Raw genomic sequence first — 21,648 nt, 5'->3', positions numbered from 1 at the left:
TCTGGCCCTTTCTGGAAAAAGCATCCTAGCCCCTGTTATAGGCTATATAAAACCTCTGGTCTCTCGTCTATTGCCGTCCTCTGTAATCTTTACTATTCTTCGGAATCCTCTCCCCAGTTTATTTACTAAAGTAGAGGATACAGTGTTATAGGGCAACCAGATGCAAACAGGAACTGAAATGTAACGCTCCTAAAATTTTTCTTCACGTGGCATGACAATTATTAGAAGAGTTAAAAATCTTTTATTTCATTTTTCTGTTTGGAGAGTAACATATTTTTGGTTACAGACAACAACCCCTCAGATCACAGCCTTGACCTTCCCAATGTTTCAGAGGTCCACTGGAGAACCACCAGCGCACCTCTCTCCCCAGCCCAGGAGAGCAGGAGGAAAACAGGTGAGATGGTGATGACATGGGAAGCAACAAGAAGGTTGTGCAGGAGAAAAGTCTGAATAATTTATCTTCCAGGTGCATCTTAGGTGGTGGCAACAGATCTTTCCAAACCACATTAAGCTAGAAACTGATTTTATTATTTTTCCTACCTTCGAGTGATGCCTCCTCTCTGCTTTTGACTCCCCTGTTAGCAGGCTGAGGTGCAACTGGAGAGGTAAAGTGTCTGGGAGGCAGCGATAGCAGTGTCCCCAGGGAACAGGCTATTGGCATGCTGGTTGTGCTGCCAAGCCTGACTGCTTCTCTGAGACAAGTATCAGAGCCAGAGTATGTCGTGAGTTGGTAACAGCATATCCCGGGAAAGCCTCCACTAAAAATCGTGACCATTATGAGAGGAAATATGCTCCCAGTCAGCAAAATGGTATGAAAGCAAAATAATAGATAAGCAACAATACACTGGAACATGCTTTATAGCAAAGACCTACCTAATAGTAGGCACATATTAGCAGTAGAACAAGCTAAATTCACATGCTTAGCCAGAGGCTGTGAGCTTAGATTTAGGAGACAAATATAAAAGCAGTAATAGCGTCAAGGCAAAGACCCTTGCAGACCCATAACATTTCTCCTACTAGAATGTAAGTCCATATAGTGATTTTCATTTTTAAATAAACATTTATTGAGCCTATGTGAACTATTATATTTTAATCTAAAGCTGAGACAGGGTAAGTCACTTGTTAAGGGCCACATGGTTATAAATGACAATACAAAGAATTAGAGGGCCAGGGAAAGCCAGAGAGAGAAAGAGAACAGGTGAATTTAGACAGATGTGGCTTTGACTGTCAAATCTGCTACTTAGAAGCTATGAAATTTTGTGCAAGTTACTCACTTCTCTCAGCCTCAGTTTTCCCATTTCTAATGTGGGAATAATATCTACTTTTCATAGATTTTGTGAGGATTAGAGGCTGTTTTTCTAATGTGAATGGTTCATGGCTGACCCTTTAGAGAAAAAGAGGACAGAGAGAGGAAGGTGTGTAAGTAAAAAGTGCTTACACCAGGAAATGCAGGGGCAAGGTTGGCCTGTGTGTCAAGGCATCAGAATTTCAGGTAGAGTTACGTCCAGATTTCCATGACCTTTGTGGACAAGAGATTAGAAAACATGCAGTTCTTACAGTCAGTCCTACTGTGACTATAAGAATTCATGGCTACAAAAAACACTTCCATTCTAGGGCCAGGAATTCTGAGCAAAACATTTGCAAGTCAGTCCACTCCAATCTATTGCTTGATGGCCATTCTAGACCCTCAAAAACTGTGTGCAAAGGAATGTTCCTTCATTTCTGCCTCTAACTTGAATCTCTTGTTTCCTGACATTCTCAGCTTTTCAAAAGCCTCTGAACACATTCGTGTGATGAGAGCTATTTCCTATCTGAGAATGGAAGTCAGGGAAGGAAGAAGGAAAATGCAAGACTAAACTGCCATTGGCCTGGGAGTCTCCACTCATTTCCTTCACTGTGGCCACTGCTATGGGTAGTCACCAGGGAATATCTCTTCCTCCAGTTTGCAAAGTCTCTGGTATTATCAGTTATTAAAATGTAATTTAAAATTGATAGAATAGGCCGGGCGCGTGGCTCACGCCTATAATCCCAGCACTTTGGGAGGCTGAGGCAGGCGGATCACAAGGTCAGGAGATCGAGACCATCCTGGCTAACATGGTGAAACCCTGTCTCTACTAAAAACACAAAAAATTAGCCGGATGTGGTGGCGGGTGCCTGTAGTCCCAGCTACTCGGGAGGTTGAGGCAGGAGAATGGCGTGAACCTGGGAGGCGGAGCTTGCAGTGAGCCAAGATGGCGCCACTGCACTCCAGCCTGGGTGACAGAGTGAGACTCCATCTCAAAAAAAAAAAAAAAAAACTGATAGAATTACTTTGGAAAGCAACAAAGCATACCCTGGTGAAACTGAACAGGAATATAAACTATGACTCAGCAATCCAATTCCCAAGTGTATAATCTGAAATTGCTTGCTCTAGGAGATATAAGATTATTCCAACAGCATTGTTTATAATAGACAAAAAACCTGGAAAAAAACTGCATGTCCATCAAAGGCAGAATGCATTAATAAATTGTGTTATATTCACACCATGGAGCATTATCCATTAATGAACATAAACTGTTGTATATTTAAGAACACGGATAAACCTCAAAACACAATGGTAAAGGGGCCAAAAACAACTCATATAAGAATATGTTTCCACTTATATAAAGTTTAAAAAGCAAAACAAAGTAATATATTATTTGGGGATAGCTATATGTGAAATAAAACTATAAACAAGCCAGGGGATGATTGGTTACCTACCCCTAGGGACTGAGAAAGAATGCAATTGATGAGGTTCACCCGAGAGTCTTCAAAGAACTAGTGATGTTTTCATTTTAAGCTGACTGGTAGGATCCTGAGTGCTTATTTTATTATTGTAATTATACTTTCTTTTTTTTTTTTTTTTTTTAGACGGAGTCTCGCTCTGTCGCCCAGGCTGGAGTGCAGTGGCGCAATCTCAGCTCACTGCAAGCTCTGCCTCCTGGGTTCACGCCATTCTCCTGCCTCAGCCTCCTGAGCAGCTGGGACTACAGGCGTCTGCCACCGCGCCTGGCTAATTTTTTGTATTTTTAGTAGAGACGGGGTTTCACCGTGGTCTCTATCTCCTGACCTCATGATCCGCCCACCTTGGCCTCCCAAAGTGCTGGGATTACAGGCGTGAGCCACCACGCCCGGCCTATTGTAATTATACTTTCTAAATGGTTCATATACATTCCATATACCCTAGGGTATGTATAATTTATTTCACAATGAAAAAATTAACGTAACCCAAATGTGCATGGGGCCCTTAGGGTCGCCTCTGCTCTCACACCACACTATCTTGAGTCAAGTAACAGATCAGTGTCAGCCCTGACTAGTGTTATGGTCTGAATGTCTGTGTCCCCCCAAAATTCCTATGTTGAAATCCTAATCCCAGTGTGATGGGGTGGGGCCATTGGGAGGCAAAGTCTCTGGTATTATCAGTAATGAAAATGTAATCTAAAATGGATAGTATCACTTTGGGAAGCAAGAAAAAATACCTCGGTGAAGCTGATCAGAAATGTAATCTACGACGCAGCAAAACTATTCCCTGTTGGGATCCCTAATGGGATTTCCTAAGTGCTCTTATGAAAGAGGCACAAGAAAGTTTGTTCCTTGTTTCCACCACATGAGGACATAGCCATCTATGAGTCAGCAAGTGGGCCCTCACCACACACTGTATCTGCCTTGACCTTCGATTTCCCAAGGCTGGATTTCTCATAGCCCCCAGAACTGTGAGAAATAAATTTATGTTGTTTGTAAACCACCGGGTCTGTAGCACTTTGTTGTAGCACTTTGCCTGGAGTATTCATCTCCCTGTTTCTCATGTCACCAACTGAAAGTGGCTTCTTTTTCATCTTAACCAAAGTTAGTCTGCCCATCAGTCTCTGCTGCAATCTCTTAATCTGTTCCCTTCATAACAAACTCATTACAAACTGCAACAACTTTGTTTACTTGTTTCTGTTTCTTTTCTTTTTGTCAGTCTCTCCTACTAGAACACACGCCTCTGGAGAGTCAAGACTTTGTATGTCTTGTTTATTGCAACCTCCCCATCTCTCAGCACAGTGCCTAGTATAAAATAGTTGCCAGATATGGTGATAGGAGTGTGATAATAAAAAATGTATCATAAACCCACAATAAAATAATGACTTTGTTATAAATTGTCATCTTATGTGCCAAGGCTTACACACACACACACACACACACACACACACACGCTCGTCACCCCAAGCCCTGCCATGTTTCTGCATGACTGTGGGTCCACATGGGTGGCCTGTCCAGAATCCTGTCTTCTCCTTCCTTTGAGTTTTCTATCTCCATTAAACTTCTATTTGCCTTTACTGCAACCACTAATCCAGATTATTTTTTGTGTTTAAAGTAACAAATATTCTATACTTGGAGAAGAGCCTAGTATCGTTACAGCGAATTCACTCAATTACTCCCACTCTTTTGGCTGCTTTTGACCAACCCAGTAGTCCTCTATCCGACTTCTTCACCTCTATGGCCTTCCATTGAAAGCCACTTGCCAGTATCCTAACCCCCTCTGCCTTTGTCCTTCCTTCCCTCCCACACTCCCTCTTCCCAGGATCTAGATACTTTAACTCTCAGCTTCCTCAGTGTTTGCACCCGGGCTGCTAATCACTGCTAGAGAAAATCACACAACTATAAATTCATGATAATAAACTTCATCTGGTTCTCCACACTGCTCCACAAACTACATTTCCTAGTCAGCTCACTCTTCATATTTTAATAATGATACTTCAAGATTTCTTCATTCCCCTTATATGTTTGATCTCTCTACATTGGGACACATTCTCAGCAAATAACCCACATTTGTACCTCCCAGAAAGTATCGAGTCCACTTGTCAGAAACTCATCCAATCTCCTAACTGCAGTGGGTTGAATAGTGGACCCCAAAAAGACATGCTCAGGTTTTAACATTTAAAACCTGTGAATGTGACCTCATTTGTAAAAAGCATCTTGCAGATGTAATTAATGTAAGGATATTGAGATGAGATCATTGTAGATTTAGGGCGGGCCTGGAATCCAACGGCAGGCATCCTTACAGAGAAATGCAGCGAGAGATCTGAGACACAGAAAAGATGGCCAGGTAAAGACAGAGGCAGAGTTTGGAAGTATGCAGCCCCAAGCTGAGAAGCTTGTTCGGAGGAGTGAAAATCTGCTCACACCTTGACCTTGATTTTGGACTTCTGGGCTCCAAAACTGACAGAATAAATCTCTGTAATTTCTGAGGCACTCAGTCTGGGGAAATTTGTTATGGCATCTCTAGGAAATTCATGATGCTAACTAAGCTGACACCTGCATTTGTACCTGCTCTATCCGCCTTCTCTTCAGTTACAGTAGCAAGGGTGGATAGTTCCTATTGAAGTTTACAGCTAGGTTGTGGACCCAACAATAAGACACTGTGGTTAATGGTGCCAATCTCAAGCTAGATTGCCCGGGTATCAATCCTGTCTCCCCCACTTACTATGTGATGTTGGTTACTCACAGTACCATTCTATGCCTGTTTCCTTATCTCAAAAAAACAGGATAACAATAAAAAGTACCTCCTAGGAGAGGCTGTGTAGGAATTAAATGGAATCAGGCCCTCAGAACAGTTATTGAATAAGAAGGGAACAACTTTCATTACTACTATTATCATCTCTGGCCGCCTCCTCGAAGACTAAACTATCTATTGATTACTTCTCTCTCTTGTTCCTTCAATGTTTTTCTTTATGAGATAACTTCCATGAGCATTTAAACATTCATGATCATTCCCTATCAAACAAACCAGTCCCTAAACCACACACTCCTCCCTCCAGCTCCCATCCCATCCACTAACTCCATTTCACAACAAATGTTTTAATTGCATACACTCCTTGCTTCTCCTTCCTCACTTCTCACTCACTTGGGAACTCACTAATATCTACTTCTGTCACTCCACTGAAGCTTCCCTTGACAACCCATGTATTACCAAATCCTAAAGGAAATGTCAGCCCTTATCAGCAACATTTGACACTGTGGCTCGTGCACGCTTCTTTAAAAGCATCTTTTCATTGACTCTGGCCCCAGCCCTCCTAGTTTTCTTCCTGCCTATCTGGCCAGTCTCATTTGCTCGCTTCTGCCTCCTCTGATGATTCCTTAAATGATGGGTTCCTCTGGGCTCCTTCTTAGCCATTCTTCTTTTCTTATTTTACCTTCTATGAGATCTATGAGATACTGACCACTCCCAAGACATCGATTTACTCACAACAGACTGATCATTCCTAACTTGTATTTCTGGCTTAGATTTCTCTTCACAGTTCCAGGCTCATATATCTAGCTGCCCACTAGACATATCTACTGGTACATATTTGACACCTCAAATTCAACATGTCTAAAGTGGAACTACTCATCTTCCCTGGCCTTTTTGAGAATCTACTTCCTCTACCTATCCCCTTTCTCATTAAAAGGCACTTCCATTCACTCATTTGCTCAAGCCAGAAAGCCAGGAATCATCCTGGACTCTCCTTTTCCCTTTGCCTCTTACAGCTGATTTCCACCAAGTCTTATCCATTTGATATATTAAATGACCCTCAGATTCATCCTCTTCTCTCTCTTTCTCTCCACTTCTCTAACACAAGCCAACACCACATCACATATGCCCTCAAACTGTCTCCAACCTAGCTTCCCTTCAGTCTTTTTCCAAATTCTTCTGGAATAATCTTTTCAAACTGTATTCCAAACTATAAATCTAAGCCTGGTCACCACACACACACACACATATACACATACACACTCTTCAAATCTGTCATTGGCTGGTATTTTCTCTTAGGATAAAATCCAAACTCCTTAAGAAGGTTTATCAGTTCCTCCACAATCTGGCTCTCGGCATTAGATGGCAGTCTCACAGACTGCCTGGAGTGCTTTTGTTCTCTCCTTCCTTCACAGCTTAATGCCACTTCTTCCAGGAAGCCCTGATGACCCTCCAGCTTCCGGATATTCCATGGTGTTCTCTGTACTTCCCCTAAGAGTGAACCCTCCATAATGTGTTGGGATGACCTGATCAATGTCTGTCTTCCACACTCCAGAGCAAGCAGTGTAAGACCCAGAACCATGCCTGTCTCATTCCCAATGCATCTCCAGTGCCTCTCAAATTTCCGGACCCACAGCAGGCACTTCATAAAGACTGGATGAGTAGATGAACCAATGCTATTTTCCTTGGGGAATGATTCAGTACACTTTATACTGTGTTTCTCTAAATTCTGTGTGTATCATGACTGAATTTGTGTGTATATATACGTATACGTATACATATGTGTGTGTATACATATATAATGATCATAAAAGTTTTTGACTGAATTACAGGAGAAGTAATTAGAATAATTTATCTCTGAACTTTGTCATACAGTACATTTGAAGGAAAGAAATTATTTAATGAAAATCTAGAAATTGGGAGCAGTTTAGTAGTGTGATGCAAGGATCTTGGAGGAAAAGTTTTAAAGGACACTATACTCAGGTTAAGACAAGACTATTTAAAAAAATAATTTGTAGCAGACTAGTTTCCTTAGAGATCAGCTTGGAAACTATGAAGAAATATTCATTTCAGTTAGAGAACCTAGAGGAAAATAATTTGGGATAGAAAGTGGGCGGACAACAAAATCCAAATTTTAGGGATTGTTCAATAATACTGCTCAATCTACACAGTTGAATCATCTATACTTTAAACATCTTTAACAGATAATCTATTTCTTATTAATGGGATTTCAGATAAAAGTCTGAAATTTTATTTCTCTTCTTGAATATATAGATCATGGATGAGATTTACAGACAACACACGCATTTAAACAGGCAAGACGTAGTATTTCACCAAAAGACCAAAATCAAGTCGGGAAAGAACACATTTTAATGCTCCTGCTTTAACCCCAAAATACAGAAAGTAAAATAGCATCTGAAAAAAATGAAACTCAAACTTCATGGGGGCAAATGCTGTGTGTGCAAAATCACTGACTTGCCAGGCGTGGTGGCTCACACCTGTAATCCCAGCACTTTGGGAGGCTGAGGCAGGTGGATCAACTGAAGTCAGGAGTTCAAGACCAGCCTGGCCAACATAGTGAAACCCCGTCTCTACTAAAAATACAAAAAAAAAAAAAAATAGCTGGGAGTGGTGGCGGGTACCTGTAATCCCAGCTACTCAGGAGGCTGAGGCAGGATAATCACTTGAACCCGGGAGGCGGAGGTTGTAGTCAGCGGAGATTGCAGTGAGCGGAGATTACGCCATTGTACTCCAGCCTGGACAACAAGAGCAAAACTCTGTCTCAAAGAAAAAAAATGACTTTACTAAGAAAAAAGATTTTATTTAGAGTTTGCATTGGAAAAGCTGGCTGGTGACATTGCGCAAGCTTCCCAGCAGGTGGCGCCCTGAACCAATGAATGTGAAAAAGAACGGACTCAGACACACCTACATTTTAAGAATTAAAATCGTCTCTTTTGCGATATATATATTCTGACCATACATTCAGTAGATTGTGGAATCCATATACCCTTGCCCTCTGTACAACACACAAATACACATGCGTGTGGACACATTCCTCCACCAGAGAATAGAGTAACACCCTGTATTATGAAGGCAAACATTAGTGAGCTGGACATACAAATTAAATAAACAGCTATTAAGATATGTATGTGAATTGCATCTGTTTATGAGGCAGTCCAGTACCTCCAAATGGGTCCTTAACACCGCCTACTAAATATTCTGCATTTCTCTGCTATATTATTATCATCCTCTCACTCTCCACAGTAACTAATCCAAATTTCTGTGCTGTTTTCAAACATCCAACACCTTCTCTTTTTCTCAGTTATTCTCTGTTCAAGACACGGCTACTTACTTTAAAAGAAGAAGGATAGCCACTGCCATCAGATGTAATTTCCTCATCTTCCAGATATCAACATGCAAATCTTCATCTAAACATCTACCCTCTTTCCTTCCAATGGTCATGGAGGAGCTGGCCCTCCAGCTACCCACTGCTAATGCCTTCTCTGGCACTCTGATCCCCTATCACATTCCCAGAAACCTTGGCTTCTATTTATGTACTTGCTCTTGTTCTCTCTCTCTTTCCCTCTCTCTTAATGATTTCCTTCCCAGTAGCTTTCACAGAAACTCAAGTCTCTCCCACTAAAAAAACAATTAAGATGTGTGGAACTACAGATACAAGTTTGGCCACGAGTTGATCACTGTTGAAACTGAGTGGTGGGTAAATGAGGATTCATAATGCTATTCTCTCTAATTTTATTTATGTTGGAGAGTTACCATAATGAAAAGTTTTAAAGTAAGGGAAAAAAAGATATTTTTGTTTGACTCCTCATAGCTTCCTCACCACCCTCTCTTCATGTCTTCATGCCCACACTTCTAAAAGTTGCCTATATGCATTCGTTGTTTCCTTACCTCCCACTCCCTCTGCAACTCCCTCCATCTGCTTTTTTTACCTGACACTCCAGAGAAACTAAAACAGCTATCACCCTTGACTTCCATGTCACATAATCTAGTGGATACATTTTAGTTATCATCACTATTGACTTCTCAGCAGCATAGGATACTCAAACAAGTTTCTTCTTATATACTTCCTTCCCTGGGCTTCAGAAATTATAATATTCTGCTTTTTCTTCTACCTCTCCCCACTACTTCTTGGACTCCTCCTACTCTGTTATTAAATGTTGAAGTTCCTCTTAGCTCCTTCTTAGGCCCTTTCTCTTCTCACCCTGTACTTTTTCGTGTGTGATCTTATTCATACTCTTGGCATGAAATTCCACCAACATGCATATGACTTTCAAAATTAAATCAGCAGTTCAGACCTGACCTGACTCTCACCTTCATACGTGTGTGACATCTCCTCTACTATATCTCAAAAGACCTCAAAATTAGAAGCTCCAAACTGAACTCACCATTTTCTCCCCCAAACTTGGCCTTCTTCAAGTGTTTCTGATCTTAGCGAATGGTGTGCAAACCAGAAATCTTAGAGCCTTTCTTATCAACTCTTTCCCCTTTGTACCATTTCTAATCCATCAACAAATCCTGCATGTTTTAGCTCATAAATACTTCTAAAACCCTTTTTCTTCTATATCTACCATTACCACCACCAGCACCATTATCACCCCCTTAATCCTGGCTAATATTGCTTTTCACAACAACCTCTGGTGGTAACTTCTAATTTAGCTCCAGCATCTATCCTGGCAGCCTTCCACTCTGTCCTCTGAGCAGCAGCTAGAGTAATCTTTCCAAAATGCAAATCCAATCATGTTATTCTTTGGCTTAAAATCTTTCAGTGGTTTTCCATTGTTTTTAGGATAAGGAGAAAAAAAGCTTACAGGGAATACAAGGCCCTATGGGGCCTTGTCTCTCCAATTTCACTTCATGCGGCCTTCTCCCTTACTCTCCATTGTCAAACCAAACTCGCTTTACAGTCCTTCATCCGGCGGAGCGCAGTGGCTCACACCTGTAATCTCATCACTTTGGGAGGCGGAGGCAGGTGGATTACCTGAGGTCAGGAGTTCAAGACCAGCCTGGCCAACACAGTGAAACTGCGTATCTACTAAAAATACAAAAATTAGCTGGGCATGGTGGCAGATGCCTGTAATCCCACTTACTCGAGAGGCTGAGGCAGGAGAATCGCTTGAGCCCGAGAGGCGGAGGTTGCAGTGAGCTGAGATCGTGCCATTGCACTCCAGCCTGGACAACAGGGCAAGACTCTGTTAAAAAAAGAAAGAAAAAAAAAAAGCCCTTCATGCATGGCATTCTCCCTCCCTCTACAAAAACTTCACTTATGCTGTCTCTGTATAGAAAGCCCTTTTCTTCATTCTTTGCCTAGTTATTTCCTTATCTTTCAGATTCAAGTCAAGAGACATTTCCTGGGGGAAGCTGTCCTTCATCTTCCCGAAGAGGTCAACTCTCCCGGCCACAGACCTTCTTTGCTCCATGGGTCTCTCCTTCATTTACCATTGCAGCTTTACATGTATTTCTGTGATCACATCTGTCTCGTTTGTTCATCATTGTACCTTGTTCAGTTCTTAGCACACAGCAGGTACTATAAGCATTTGTTGAATGAGTAAATGAATTAATGATTATTATTCATTCAACTCTGTCAGTTCTCCCTCTACTTAACCTGTCTCTAGATTACTTACACCTTCATCTCTGAGTGGATAATCAGGGACTACCCCTCATTTTTAATATTAATATAGTTCTGTGCTTTTATAACTTATGCATGCCAGGATCCCAAATGTGGGGCATGCCAGGCATCACTTTTACTCTAATATTTGGAGGCAGATTATTATTTTTGTATTTTAAAAATGCAGATATAATGAAATAGAACCCCAAATCTAGAATGTAGCATAAAGTCTATGACTTCAGAGAAATGCTGTGCTAAGTACAGGCCACTTGAGGCCCGGCTTCCTGAACCTGGAAGTAAGCCCTCACTCTCCTCAGCCATTAGAGACATGCTTAAGCACAAAACTAAAAAAGCACCATTAGAAGTTTATACATAATAGAAAATATTTTAAGTTTCATGCTCCCTCAAAATAATATAACTTGTTCTAAGCTGTCAGATATTTTGGATGGTACCATTTCCTTCTTTAAAAGTGGTCTATAGATGTAGCAAAGGAAGACAAGTGATTGCCAGAAGGTGCTCCCTTCAGATTCAGGACTGCGCTGGGTCCACAGCAAGGAATTCACCCAGAAAGAGATTTGGCCTGGAATACAACAGCCAAGCCCTGGTGTCCTGTCTCTTCCCAGCTCCCCAGGCGTTTGTTTTTAATCTAATTCCATCTCTGTAGACACCAACCTGCCTTCTCAAAATAGACACACTCGCCCTCATCCCAGGTTTTAAAGCTCAGCACTGCCCCACACAGAGAAGTCCTAACATGACCCTTTCCACAGGGACTAGAATCTGAGGACTGTTGTAGGACTTCTCTGCTCGTAGCCCTAGAGAAAAATCTAGGGCTTTTACAGTGATCCCTATGGGGAGAACGTACTCTTGGAGGGTAACTACTATTTAAAATACATTATGCATGTCTTGACTTCCACTAGGACTCCCCCTGAAGAAGAAGATGGTGAGAAACACAGGCCACAGCTAAAATCTCTCAAGTCCTCATGCACAGCCTCCAAGAAACTAGCCTGATCCATACAATCTGAAGGTTTAGAAAGAATAACTACAAACAAGGAGGCTAACTACAAACATGTATGTTTGCACCTCTTATGTATCTACCTCGACAATTTTACAGCTTACCCTATTTAATTCTAGGTATTAGTTAGATCATTTACTAAATGAGAAAATCAAGAGACTTAGACTTAGTGCATGTCTACGTTCATACAAGTAAATAGCGAGACCTCAGATTCAGACTCAGATCTGTGTCATTACCATGAAGTTGCTGCTTCTACTATGCTCATGGTTATCAACTTCCCTTATCATAATACGCCATTTCTCACCATTCATTCTCTCAAAAGAATCATCACTGAACAATATTACCACCATGGAAGCAAAGAGATCCAACTAACTTCCAAGGAGCACATAGTTTAAAGATATTCTATTCCATTATAATTTATAGCAAGTACTAAGGACATAAACACTGCAATCATGTTTGCTGGGATAAGGTCTATTTGCTACAGCTTTAAATATAAGCAAAATGAACATTTTTACCATTAGGTAATAACTATTGTAATGACAATAAATAAAAATAACTAGTTTAAAAATAAGTGATCTGTGCCAGGTAAGCTCTCCAGAGATGATACATCACTTTTGTAGGTGGACTGTTACAAAACCCTCCACCTCTGGTGGTACAGCACCACTGCTTGGGAATCACAGTGCCACAGGTGGCTGCTTCTAAAGGCTTTGGGCCCAGGAGATCTCTAAACCTGCCTACATATCTGACTCTATTCTCTACCTATCTATTCTATCTCTGTCTATTCTCTACCAACAGATAAAAGTTGCCTTTTAACATAGAAACCAGAACCTCCACTCAAACTCATCAGTGGTGCTCACTAACATTTAGAAAAGCCTCACCTCCAAGCCTTATGTCAGTGATTGCCAGTGGCACTGGAATTGCCCCTCAGAAGTGGTTTGAAAATTTGATGGAATAGTTTTTGTTGTTATAATGATTGGGGGCCACGGTTAGCTGTAGAGAGGAAGAGCATGCTGGACTTATGAGTCACAGAATGTGTAAGGGCATCTCTCACAAAGAATTGACCCATGATGTATACTCCTGAATGACCTATTAAAACCCATGTGCTGGGGCCGGGCATGGTGGCTCACGCCTGTAATCCCAGAACTTTGGGAGGCCAAGGCGGGTGGATCACTTGATCTCAGGAGTTCAAGACCAGCCTGGCCAACATGGTGAAACCCCATCTCTACTAAAAATACAAAAATTAGCTGGGCGTGTTGGTGCGCGTCTGTACTCCCAGCTACTCAGGAGGCTGAGGCAAGAGAATCGCTTGAACCCAGGAAGTGGAGGTTGCAGTGAGCTGAGATCACACCACTGCACTCCAGCCTGGGTGACAGAGCGAGACTCCATCTCAAACAAACAAGCAAACAAAAATAAAATCTATAAAACCTATGGTGTTGGTATCTGAGCTTAGAGTCTAACTTGGTTTTATATGTTAGAGAGTTTTCTGCATGATTTAAAACTTCCTAAATTTTCCAGGAATGCAAAGTACTGCGCATTTTGCAAGAAGACTTACTTTGTTTTGATCAAAAATGTATCCAAAAGGGTTCACCAGTCTGGAAAACCACGACACTGCTGGTGAACGACATCCCTCATGAGATTTAAGTCAGCAGTGCAGCATGCCCGCACTGGTCTGCACATGTATCTGTTGCGTTCAGGGTGGTTCTTCATATAAGTGCAAGGGTGCTGGTATGGCATTTACGTACTAAAATGTATACTATTTATTATAAGTTTATTTCCTTTTATTCCTCTCTTACATTACAATTAGGGTATTATATTGATTTGTTTTCATTACGGGCATGGGAAAGTTATGTTATCTATGAATTTCACTGCAGGTTAGTAGAGAAGAATTGAAAAAATAATGGACCTAACAAGGCAGAGTTGGATGTGATAGGGTTGAGAACATTGTCCTAGATGACATGCCCTGTTTCAAACTCTAATCCCAACTCTTCCCATCACTCCCTCCCACTCCACCACATTGACCTTTCAGCTTTCCAATCAGGCTGGTGCCCACATCAGAGTCTCTGCTCTTGCTGTTTCTCTGTTTTAAACGCCCATCCCCTAAATCTCATTGTCCTCCCTCACTTCACTCAGGTCTTCACTTAAAAGCTACCTCCTCTGAGAGGTCTTCCACAACCATCATTCATCACATCACTCTCCATCCCCAAGCATCCTTTAAATTCCTCCATAGCACATATCACTACCTAAAATGCTATTAGCTATTATAATATTTATTTACCTGTCTGTCATTTGTCTCCATCATGGGAATATGTACTCCATGAAGAAGGTGGAATCTACTATTTTGGTGCCTGGAATAATGGGAAGTGGCACGAAGTGGGTGCTTGACGAATATTTGTTAAATAAGTGAATTAATGCCTGAAGATACTGTCTGTGCTCCTGCTCCCTGGATGCTAGGAGTAATCTCTTTCTCTTTCCTATCTATATAATTTATAGTCAATCGAAGTCCGCATTAATTCTTTCAAATATATCCATCAAATGCCTACCATATTTCAGGCACTGAGAATACAATAATAAATAACACATATCCCGCCCGCATACTTTTCAATTAATGATCAGCTCCAGCATCTCTGAAGTATTTGAATCCCACAGTGAAGTGACTTTATAAAAAACACACCCATTTCTATTTTATATTCTGAGTATCTTTAAAATACAGTAATTACGATATTCATAAATTAGGAGATATCCCTTATGTATTCAGAAGAAAATTGTTATCACACACAGAAGAATTTTTACTCATGTGGAAAATCTTTTCCCCAGTCCTGGTGATATCCTTCAAGTCTCCAAAACACCAACCCTCAGGATGAAGAGAGTTGAAGGCCAGGCAATAGTTAAATAAGCAGAAGCTTCTCGTTCCCTTGAGTGGGGTAGCCAGGAGGACCCTCTACCTACTTGGCTGAGATAAAGTCTCCTATCTAAGGCACAGAGGGACCACATGCTCTCTGAAGGATCCTGCCAGCTAGAAAAGTCCAATCAGTCCTCTTAGGGTAGCACAGGGCGGCACCTGCCCCTGCTGATGACACACAGCCATCTTGGATGTTCCAGGCAGGGGCCGAGCATTCAGACCCTTTCCTTTCCCCACTTTGTGTCCAGGTACCCTCCCCATACGCTTGGAAGAAAGACAAAAGCAACTTGAAAACTAACATAGCCTCTGTATTTGCACAGCGCTGTACAACAAACTTTTCATCCATTTTTTACACTTAACGATAATATACTCTTTTTTTAATACATAAGCAAATTAAAGTGCAGATGTTCAGCAATTTGGCAAAGCTGCTTCTTATACCAAGGTCTTCTGACTCCAAGATAGGGAATAGAAATGACAAGACAAAATCAGGCTTGGGGAATTATCTGTGGATTTTAATTCCCACAGGTATAGAACTTCACATAAAGAGCTGGCTCTATCAGATTCTGATCAAACATTTAAACAAATCCCAATACATTGTCTATTTGGGCACACATACCCGCCCTGTTTCCACCTCATCCCCAGCCCTCACATTCCATGAAGTCTGATCATTATTTCCAGAAAGACTAGAAATGAGCAAACCATAGAGTGGGCCCTTGCCCCGAATTTTAACAGTGATACAGAAATAATATCCTTACCCTCTCGGAATTTTCATGGTTAAGCTCCTCCATTACCATGCTATGATAGAGGGAGAATCAGGAAGATGTATGTAGTATTCTAGATTATGGTGGAAAAATGTGACATACCCCTTTCCTGAACTCCCTTCCCCTTCCCCTTCCCCCACCACTACCACACACTAATTTTTCCTTTCAGGCCAGGGCTTAAAGCAAAAATATCTAGGATAGGCTGAATTAACAATAAACAAAAGGCTCCAGGAAAGAATGCCCAGGAACTTCTGGTCCACACCATGTCCTCCAAAGGGCATATCTATGGGACCAGTGGGAGATAGATAACATCTGAATTGGCCTTCCACCAAGGTAACCCAGAATGTAAAGCCATGTTAGCTCTACTAGAAGAATTTTAAGTCTTTAAAGTACCATACTACTTCCAGAGAATTTCAAAAGTTTCCATTTGCTATAAACATGCACACATGGAAGCAGCAAACATCAGTCTCCCTCCAGGGTCCTCCTGTCTACCCTGTCAATTCCCCTTATCTTTTGGCATGGCTGCTTTAAACTCCTCTGTGGACTTTCCCGCCTCCCCCACCTCAGCTTCCTTAGAGTGCAAGTGCACAGCTGTGTCCTCTGGTCGCCCGTCTAGAGTCCCACATGGGAGAGATGCTGAGTCTCCCCAGCAGTCCTGGGAAACGTATCTTCTCAGGTTTCCTGGGTTCACCCGAGGTGGAGGTCAGTTCCTGGCAGCGGCAGCTCCCTCTAGCTAGTAAGCTAGAGGTAGCAATATGCAAGGGAGAGAGCCAGACCAGCCCAAAATAGAAATCCAAGCTACATCACACAATCTGACCAAGCTCCCAATCTGGCTAAATGTGGCCCATTAGACAAGACAAGGAGACAGCAAAAATGAACGCGGGAGGAGAGAGGTGGTGAGAACATGGCTTTTTGAAAATCAGGAATTATGGAAATAACATTCAGATACAACACTTGAAGTTTGTCCTACAAACAGAAAGGGGTACAAACTTTTCACAGTAAACAGCATTTAAGTATAAAACCTTTGAGTTTCTGGGGACAAGCTCATCCAGCTCGCTGCTGGTAATTAGTGTGTTGCTCTGTGGTTTATTCCACTGAGACAAACAGCAATGATTACATTTCACCTGATAGATCAGAAAGTGAGTGATGAGCTTGAGCACAAAAAGCCTCAGGAATGAAAAAGTATAGCTGACAGACAGGGCAAGAAACTATCCTCTGCATGACACCATCATGCAGAGACATCCTGACATCCGCCAAATGATAACCCTGGTCAAGGAAGGTATTACCTCAGAGGACAGTTGGACATTTCCTCATTGGCATATGGGACAATCTGCCCTTTTGTGGTCTCAGAGGTCAAAGGAGGGAATCATAGTAGTTTCAAAACTTGTGACTTTGCGTCTTGGTCACTATGTGCCAATTATCTAACTGTGAAGTAAAGGATTCAAATGCTGTGTCAGTCGGGCTGAACAGAGAGATGCAGCAGACATCTGAGCCTCTACTAGACAATGAAAATCTGTAAGAGAGGAATATAGAAAGAATGAAGAGGGAGGGGACACAAAAGGAGAGAAGGTCCAGGATTCTCAAGGAAAAGGGTTTCCTTTCTCTTCCCTATAGCCTCCAGTGAGGAATAAATATAATTATCAACCTAGCATGACAGTAGTCAAAATAAAAGAGGCACCTGCCAGGTGACCATCTCTGCCGGGACTCGAACCCGGAACCTCTGGATTAGAAGTCCAGCGCGCTCGTCCATTGCGCCACAGAGACCTCACCACACACACAGCATCAGCACCAGAACTGAAAAAGCACATACCTTCTGCATCACCGAGCCATCTCAGCATCCTGCTCTCTGAGCGGTGGGGGGGGACAGGGACAGCTGGAAAATCTGGAGTGGAGATCCACCAGCCGGCTTCATCAAAGGTTTTCTCAATACTCTGGGTCCCATGGTCCCCAGAGGATTGGAGGAATGTGACAGCCGTCAGTTTCCCAGACTCAAAATCCCTGATGGAACAGGACAGAACTAGAGCCTTTGCTCTCGTTCCCTCTCCATCCCTTAGGGATGATACGAAAATCTCTCGATTCTCATGCTAATTAAGCAGAGTGCACCCAACCCTGCAGAAAACGCAGAAGCCATCTCTACCTCCACCCCCACTCCCTCACTGCGGTTTCATCCCAGTCCAGCTATTCTCAGACAGGGGCTGGGCAACGCTTGGGGATTCAGGAAAACCCTCGATCCCAGAGACAAAGGAGCTGCTTCCGTAAAGGAACACTGTGAACAACGGCAGCAGAGAATGGCAGCTGAGTTCTAAGAGACTGGTCTGGTTCTCAGCAATAAGAACTGTATCCGTCAAGCCCAGGCAAGAGCTACAGGGAGTCTGATGTGATGTTCCTTCAGCATCTTCACTAGAATTAAGCATGGGAGTGAAGAAAAAACAGTGTTCAGTGTGTAAGTATGTGTGAATGTATATGTGTGAGAGAGTGTGTGCATGAGAGAGAGAGGGAGGAAGAGTGGATGCGTACACATAGGGTTGGAGGGTGAGTGGCAGATCTTTGATGAAGTAGATGTCCTCACACAGCCCTCCTGTATCTCTTTCCCCCACCTTCCTCAGCCCCGAGTCCCTGACAGCCTTTTTCCCCAGGGCTACCTACTTTGAAGAACAAGGATTTCTCAGCTGCCTGTGCTTTTTACAAGTATCCTAGTACAATCAAAGTGACCAACCATCCATAACCATATATAAAGACCTCTACACCCAGCTCAGATCCAAGAAAATGATTTCTATTTTTAGAAGCCTCTCAGAGAAGACAATTCCATAATCACTGTTGTTTATAATTTCCACTGAGCCATTCTTCTGAATGTCTAATCTAAATCCTTCTTAGCTCAACTTTCAGCTCATTTTCTCCTATTTGGTTCCCAGACACATGGGAATAATTGGATTCTATGCTCCCAATGACAATGCATTGATTTAAAGACTGATTATGTTCACCACCCCACTCCCCATCAAAAGGTTACAATAAAAGCAGGGAGCCAACTCAGATATCCCTTCTTCTCCCTCACTGTGTGTCTCCAGAGCCCCCCACTGCCAGCCAACTCCAATCATACAAGATAGTTATTTCTAACCTGTGAGGCCAGGTGATGGCCAAGCAAAGAAACAATATGACTAAATGAAATGATTAGATTAGAAAACCCTTAAGGGCTTTCTGACTCTAAGACTACAATTACAACATCTCCCACTTCCCTACCCATTCGTATAGCCCCAGGAATGAGACATGGTAGAGAACATAACCAAGGCAATTCAGTCGGATCAGGAATATAAGCAAAAGGCTCTTTCTAACACATGGCGGAAAGCAGGTACTCCAACCAGGATTGCCTTCCATCTACGACCTAGAGATGGGAGCTCAGAAAAGTGAGACTTGATTGTGTCTATTATAGACTTGAAACAAGAAGGCACAGAATAGACCTTTCTATCCAGAGACTGTATTACTCTGAGTGGCTAGTAACAAGGTGCTGATGAAAGAGTTAGTCAAGGGGACTATATGGTTGTAAAGGGAAGGTTAACAGCGCAGGCTAGCAAGGAACCATTCCAATGTAAAGGAAAGGAAAAGCTAGACTCAAGATACTTCCTGCCAGGCTCAGTGTACACACACACACACACACACACACTGCTCTTCATAAAGATATTGTCCTATATCCAAGAAATCTATCAGCCCCCTCAGTGACATCCAAAGTATCACTGCTTCTTATAAGATCATGCGTGGTCTATAACCTGAATAAAGAGTCCCAGCTCTCCAACTCCCTCCAGGAGCTTCATTTATTATCTGTAATGTTCCCACTTGCTGCTGGGAATACAATGATGGAGAGATATATCATGGCATGGTTCTACTCTCGAAAATCCCATAGGCAAATTCCAACGTAGGAATGACCCTGAAACATGTATGGGAGAAGAAGGAATCAATCTTATTACTCACCAAATAAAATAACAATTTGCAAGTCCACACAAAGGCTATAACCCTGGGAGCAGAAAGATCCGTCTTCATAGGAAGTTGTATAACTTACTTGGTTTGAGACTCTGAGAAAATTCCTTAACTCTGATCTTCCATTTTCTCATTATAAACTAGGGGCACTAACATATATGCTACTGATAAAAGATCAGCTGAGATTTCATGAGGCAGAGTGTTTGTCCCCTTTCTTCCTCTATTCCATGAGTTAATTCTCAACTCTATTGACTGGGTTGCTTCTTTCCCTTTGAATACCCTTCCTCCATCTTCCTCTCACCACTCCACAGAAATCTCTTCATTCCAGCAAAAATGCCCCCCACCAACAAGTCTCTCCTTATAATGTATATCAACAAAAGTACTCTGGACTTTGTCTGAGGACTTTTTTCAAATAAGAGATGTCTCTCTGACATCTCATTTTGCTTTATCATCCATAAAACAGACAAAGCCTCTTGATAGTGTCAATAATGTCTTTAAACTAGGTTTTAATTTAAAATAAGAAGAGAAACAATCAAATAAATCTACCGTTTTAAAGGGCAGGAAATGTGAAGTCAAGTCACTCAAAATGATTGAAGCCAGTACATCTTTTTCTTCTTTTAAACTGGCTGTATGTCATTCATGTTTACGTAAACTCTCTGGAAGAAAAGTACATTCACCTTCCAAAAAAAAATCTGTACTGATTTAATTCTCCAAAGATCTGTGACTCAAACATTACTCATACCTCTAATTGAATACCGCTTTGTGACCCTACAGACAAACTAGTGATGCTCATACACTATTTCATTCACAAGGTGTTGCTGGGATACATATGATAAATGCCCTTCAAATTTTCCCTTTGGTCCAGTTAATCCTACATCCTACTGTGGTCTTACTTACAGCTTCTCTAAAGGTTCCTATACCAACTGCTCCATATTTTAAATTCTAAGGGCTACTACATGGAGTAAGACAGTGAATTTGTCATTTAGATAGCACAGCCCTTACATACTATACTTTCATCTCCCAGGTCCTATGATGCCGTAAACCTTATTAATCCACATCTATTGTGAGCACAACTTCTAGAAGTGTTAACCATATACCATCTTCTCATGTTCCTACCTGCTATCAGCTCCCTCTTACTATCTCACCCCTAAGGAGTTAGCCCAGGTCTTTCCTCCTGTGAGTACCTCCCAAAAGGTGCTTTGCTATGTCAGGCCTATAGAGTGAGACCTACTGTGCAGATATTCAGGTCATAACTCCAACCCCTTAAGGAAGGGTAAAATGGACATATATACCCACAATGCAAAAGCCCTTCAGTCCTTTTCCAGACACTTCATCTTCAGGAGGTCTTGCGCCATATTCATTTCTCCATTCCTATTATGCATTTCCTGACACATCATAATAAAGCATTTATGTTCCCAAGTCTATCTTTCCTCCCTCCTAGCCTGTGAGCCTGACTGCAGATTGTTCCTTTCCTCCTCAGTCCCCTTTCTCATACTTGAAGAGGGAAGAAATGAGATAATCCAGGTAACAATTGAGCATGAGAATCAAGCCAAAGAAAGACAAATATGGAGCAAATTATCCTTTCATCATCCCATCCAACTTTCCGAAATCATTCCAGGTGTAGCCCAGTCAAACTGAGCTATTGAGGCCTCTCAAGCCTTTCCAAAAGTATACCCAGAACCAATCTATCTTAACAAAGGGCTGGATCTCCAGGGCTAGTCAAGGTCACAAGAGAGTCCATACAGAGGTCAACTCCCTAAGGGAGTCTGAGAAATGCAGAAAAATCTGGAGATAGAATTTCCCTTTCCTTATTGCCTCCCACCCACCTCTGACAGATTCTCCAGGAAGCCATTTAAAGAGTTCTAGAGG

At 42.0% G+C, this 21,648-nt stretch overlaps 1 protein-coding gene and 1 non-coding gene across 2 annotated transcripts in view; both read right to left on the bottom strand.

The window, feature by feature from the left end:
• Positions 1–10,642, bottom strand: part of AIM2 (absent in melanoma 2) — a 73,989-nt gene extending 63,347 nt beyond the window's left edge. Inside the window, exon 1 of the mRNA XM_032154049.2 lies at positions 10,621–10,642. The gene's annotated coding sequence lies outside the window, so the exon portion shown is untranslated. The remainder of the gene's footprint in view (positions 1–10,620) is intronic.
• A 6,858-nt stretch (positions 10,643–17,500) lies between these two features.
• On the bottom strand, positions 17,501–17,574 carry TRNAR-UCU (transfer RNA arginine (anticodon UCU)). Its single transcript has one exon. It is a non-coding gene; the product is annotated as a tRNA-Arg (tRNA).
• Between the last annotated feature and the right edge of the window lie 4,074 nt (positions 17,575–21,648).

The sequence above is a fragment of the Hylobates moloch genome, unplaced genomic scaffold, assembly GCF_009828535.3.
Source record: "Hylobates moloch isolate HMO894 unplaced genomic scaffold, HMol_V3 SCAFFOLD_5, whole genome shotgun sequence".
NCBI lineage: Eukaryota > Metazoa > Chordata > Mammalia > Primates > Hylobatidae > Hylobates > Hylobates moloch.
The sequence above is the reverse complement of the archived record's forward strand: the minus strand, read 5'-3'. Positions and strand labels throughout refer to the sequence as shown.